The 5,156-nt window shown below is 41.9% G+C and overlaps 1 long non-coding RNA gene across 1 annotated transcript; it reads right to left on the minus strand.

Moving 5' to 3' along the window:
• Positions 1 to 1,570: 1,570 nt before the first annotated feature.
• LOC128701363 (uncharacterized) lies at positions 1,571 to 4,434 on the minus strand. The gene is made up of 3 exons (XR_008408906.2): positions 3,611 to 4,434; positions 3,233 to 3,486; positions 1,571 to 1,630 (listed from the first exon to the last, which is right to left on the minus strand). It is a non-coding gene; the product is annotated as an uncharacterized lncRNA (long non-coding RNA).
• Positions 4,435 to 5,156: the final 722 nt, after the last annotated feature.

The following is a 5,156-nucleotide window of genomic DNA, read 5'->3' on the forward strand; positions in this document are numbered from 1 at the left end:
GCTGGAGGAGAGGAAGGAATGACCACTTTTCAGAATGGATCAAAGTTCCTGTAACTGTAACAGCGTGCCGAGATCTCGTGCCATGTGGGTCCAAGCTAATGCTCCACTATATGAAGTTTTAGGAAGCAAAATCCTCGTCCATCACAACACATCCGACGTTTGGATTAAACAACTCATTACAAAAATGAGAAACATTTCCCATCCCACCCACAAGAAGATTAGCCAAAGAAAAGAGAGAAAAATCTTGGAATCATGAAATAAAATTTTAGCCCATGAACCTGGTCGATATTCAGAGACCAGACACGGATATACTAGCATGAGGAGAGTCAGACAAGCCAGACATCAGTGTAAAGAAAAGACAGGTGACAGAATAAACTTTTATTGATAGAGGTCCACACAAAGTGGAACGCTGTTACAAAGAAAGCGTGTTTCTGAAACCTCTCGCGTCTTCACTATCGTCGGCAGTACGAAATTTAGATCCAGAGATGATAATTCGCAAACAGGCGAAATTGTTTACAAATATTATCTATCAGTCCACAGCAGGACTCGAACCTGCATACTGCAAGTATGTAGTGCCTTCTCCACTCGGCCAGAGAAGGTACTACATACTTTGATCCAGAGTGTGTAGGTTCGAATCCTGCTGTGGACTGAGAAATAATGTTTATATATATATATATATATATATATATATATATATATATATATATATATATATATATATATATATTATATATATATATATATATATATATATATATATATATATATATATATATATATATATATATATATATATATATATATATATATAATGTGTGTGTTTTATGCAAAAAAAATCAAAATGGCTCCTTGCCAGAAAATTTGTGGAAATCAAATGAAAGTTATATAAATTATGTTTATATAAACCTATAAACAATATAGTTGATGGGGACTCGAACCGCCGTGCTAGCATGTAGCAGGCAGGCCTAGACCACGGTTCAAGTCTCCTTCCATTCTTCTGTTTATTCACTGACAAACATTCATTACTACTTAAGTTTGTGTAACTTTATGGAAATTATTATATACTGTAACATTATATATACTGTACGGTAAAGATGTATATACTGTACCGTAAAAATATATATATTGTACAGTGAAAATGTATATAATGTGAAAATGTACATACTATACAGTGAAAATGTATATACTGTACAGTGAAAATCATTGGTAGAAGTAGGTCACTTAAGGTGTGTTGAGGGAGCTAGGAGCAGCAGGTCACAGGCGATGTTAATGTAGGTCGCGTCGTGGCTGCTGCATTGATTGGTTATAACTACCTGCCAGCTAGCTGCTTGTGGCTCAGATGGTAGACCTTTTTGTCAACATCTGAAGGACCCGGGTTCGATCCTGGCACGAGTGGAAACGTTAGGCATATTGCCATACACCTGCTGCCCCTGTTCATTTAACACTAATTAGGTACCTGGGTGTTAGTGGACTGTTGTGATGGCACACTAGGGGAAGAGGATTCAAGGACCACAATGGAAATAAGCCACACCAATTGACTTTCTAGGTTAATATTTCGAATGAAATAATCTTCCATATCTGAAGCTTTATTTTTTCAACAAACCGGCCATATCCCACCGAGGTAGGTAACCTGAAAAGAAAAACGAAAGTTTCTCTTTTTGAAATAAGTAATGTATACAGGAGAAGGGGTTACTAGCCCCTTGCTCCCGGCATTTTAGTCACCTCTTACAACACGCATGGCTTACGGAGGAAGAATTCTGTTCCACCTCCCCATGGAGAGAAGCTTTAACTATAACGAGTAATTGATATTAAAAATGCATATTGTATGAAGCCTTTGAAAAACACTGTGATAACAGTGTCCTTGGCTTGCGTATTTCTCATTCATATTTTTGTATTGTTGATAAGTTGTGATGAGAGGGAGGGGAGTGGTTGTTGGGGGTGGTGGTAGTGGTAGTGGGGCAAGATACCACTAGTGGGTAATGTAGGTCAAGGCTGCCCCTGTGATGGTGCAGGGGCACCAGGGATGTTTATACTGATTAGTTAATGGGGTTTTTAGGTTTGTTAACGGAGTTTAAAGCCTGCATGTCATCTGCTCACCACCAGTTAACAATACTTTAATCCTTAGAGTCAACATATGCACTAAGAGTCACACACCTCAGTGTATGTGCCGTGCGTTGTGGGAAACTAAGACAGTTGGAGAAGTCAGTCAGCAAATGTTTATATAGACTTGGGGAACATAAGACATTGTTTTGCAATGATCTCGAGGACACCCTGAGAAGTACATTATGTAGATGTGATTTATTCATATTGGCTGATTTCATGCTGTAAAGTTAAGTTAGTAAGGTTCGTCAGGTAACAGGACAAGTGTTTCCTGACGCGGGACTTAGTCATATGATGACCCGCCGCTGGAGTTTTTGGTCATCTGACCGAGACCTTCCACTGGCCTACCCTTCCACCCCTTAAAAATTATGGTTATAATTGTAACCATTAGATATTTTCTTTCATACTGTTCTCACTTTCCAAGTTTCTTGTTGTTTTTCTCTGCCATCTCGTGTGTTGTCAGACGTATTACGCCGCATTTTCCAAATTTGATGAGTTGTGGTTAAACTGATTTAAAAAGGCAAGTGAATAAACACGAGGACATATTTGTTAATAAAAACATTCGGTCCTGGGACCTTGATCAAGGTCCTGGGACCGAAACTTTCTAAAATAAATATATCCTAGTGTTCGCTCACGAACCTTTTTAAACCAATTTGTCGGTAATTACCAAGGTTTATGTAAACCTCAGTTGTGGTTAAATATACCTTTTTATACGCTAATGTGACTTAATGTAAACTCCCCTGATTCAGGATGACTGGTTGTCCTCCCTCCCCCCCCCCCTCTCTCTCTCTCTCTCTCAATTTCTCTTGCACACGGGTTGTACAAGGTTAGGTTAAGGGATCCTAATCTCACTTACATGGTAACAGCTGTTACCTACATCAGCTCATTTGAAAACTCTTTATTGTTATGAGACATACAAGTAGGGAACAGGATGAAGTTAGAGCCAACTGTGGGCCAGCGATTTCATTTGATTAACTGACTTTATTTCTCTCTCTATCTCTCTCTCTCTCTCTCTCTCTCTCTCTCTCTCTCTCTCTCTCTCTCTCTCTCTCTCTCTCTCTCTCTCTCTCTCTCTCTCTCTCTCTCTCTCTATCTCATGTGTTTATAAGCCTGTCTGTTTTTTTATATGTACCTGTATATCCTCCTTGTACTTGCAGAGTTGTGTTTTCAGAAGGTCAAGTCATAGCTCCTGGCCCCGCCATTCTGAGAGATGGTTTTCCCCAGGTAACAGTAACTCCAGCTCTTTTGGAACGTAACCTTGGAAGCTGCCGTAGCTGATGAACCTTTCCTCGACTACTTGACGACATCCTCATCGCTCTACTGACGATATCCTCATCGCTCCCAGCTCAGACTGGCCGACTTCAATACCTTGTATGAACGCCCATCCTGCGTGACGGAATATGACACTGAAACATAGCTTTTGGTTACCACTGAGTAACTTTCACATATACGTAGTAGTACACTGCTGATGTATCTGATTATTTCAACAACAACAAAAGGCTCTTCTTACTGTTATCAGCCGGCTTGTGTGCACGTGGGTGAGAGGTTGTGTTCACCTGTGAGAGACGTTGTGTGCATGTGGGTGAGAGGTTGTGTTCACCTGTGAGAGACGTTGTGTGCATGTGGGTGAGAGGTTGTGTTCACCTGTGAGAGACGTTGTGTGCATGTGGGTGAGAGGTTGTGTTCACATGTGAGAGACGTTGTGTGCACGTGGGTGAGAGGTTGTGTTCACCTGTGAGAGACGTTGTGTGCACGTGGGTGAGAGGTTGTGTTCACCTGTGAGAGACGTTGTGTGCACGTGGGTGAGAGGTTGTGTTCACCTGTGAGAGACGTTGTGTGCATGTGGGTGAGAAGTTGTGAGTTGGGTTGTATGCACTTGCGTATGGTATGTTATGCACGGTTGTATGGGACTGTGTGCATGTGGGTATAGGGTTGTGTGCACATGTTTTGGAGTTGTGTGTGTGATATGTTGATGTCTCAGGTGTGTGTGTGTGTGATGTGTTGATGTCTCAGGAGTGTGTGTGTGTGTGTGTGTGATGTGATGTTTCAGGAGTGGGTGTGTGATGTGATGTTTCAGGAGTGTGTGTGATGTGTTGATGTCTCAGGAGTGTGTGATATGCTGGTGTCTCAGGAGTGTGTATGTGTGTGATGTGATGTTTCAGGAGTGTGTGTGTGATGTGTTGATGTCTCAGGAGTGTGTGTGTGATGTGATGTTTCAGGAGTGTGTGTGTGTGATGTGTTGCTGTCTCAGGAGTGTGTGCGTGTGTGATGTGTTGATGTCTCAGGAGTGTGTATGTGTGTGATGTGATGTTTCAGGAGTGTGTGTGGGTAATGTGTTGATATCTCAGGAGTGTCACGGGTGTTGGACAAGGCCATCCACCACCTGGTACTTACCTTCCCCAACTCTATCCCTTCCTTTTTCCTGTACACTGTCTCTCCCTCCTTGTCTTCTCTTCCTCCCGTCCCACTTGCCTATATCCTCCCTGTCCTCCCTCCTTTTCCAATGCCAAAATATTGAACCCGGTCTTCAGAGGGAATGACTAGAAGAGCCCAGTATTTTAATGAGACGAGGACTGCTTGAGTACTAGCTGTTGCTGGTATAATGAATACTGCAAAGACGAGGGCTGGTTGAGTACTAGCTGCTGCTGGTATAATGAATACTGCAGAGACGAGAACTGGTTGAGTACTAGCTGCTGCTGGTATAATGAATACTGCAGAGACGAAAACTGGTTGAGTACTAGCTGCTGCTGGTATAATGAATACTGCAGAGACGAAAACTGGTTGAGTACTAGCTGCTGCTGGTATAATGAATACTGCAGAGACGAGAACTGGTTGATACATCATCAATGTGCTGCTTTCTGTACTCTATGATGGTTACACAACGAGAACTAAAACTGATCGGTTGTGTCGTATTCCATCACGCAGGATGGGGCTCATAGATGGTGTAGAAATTTGTGAGTCCAAGCTGGGAGACTTTAGTAGGGCGACGAGGATATCGTCAAGTACGCCAGTAAAGGTTCATTAACTGCAGTCTAATGTATATACCTCTGTGTTTT

Source organism: Cherax quadricarinatus, chromosome 72 (genome assembly GCF_038502225.1).
Source record: "Cherax quadricarinatus isolate ZL_2023a chromosome 72, ASM3850222v1, whole genome shotgun sequence".
Taxonomy (NCBI): domain Eukaryota; kingdom Metazoa; phylum Arthropoda; class Malacostraca; order Decapoda; family Parastacidae; genus Cherax; species Cherax quadricarinatus.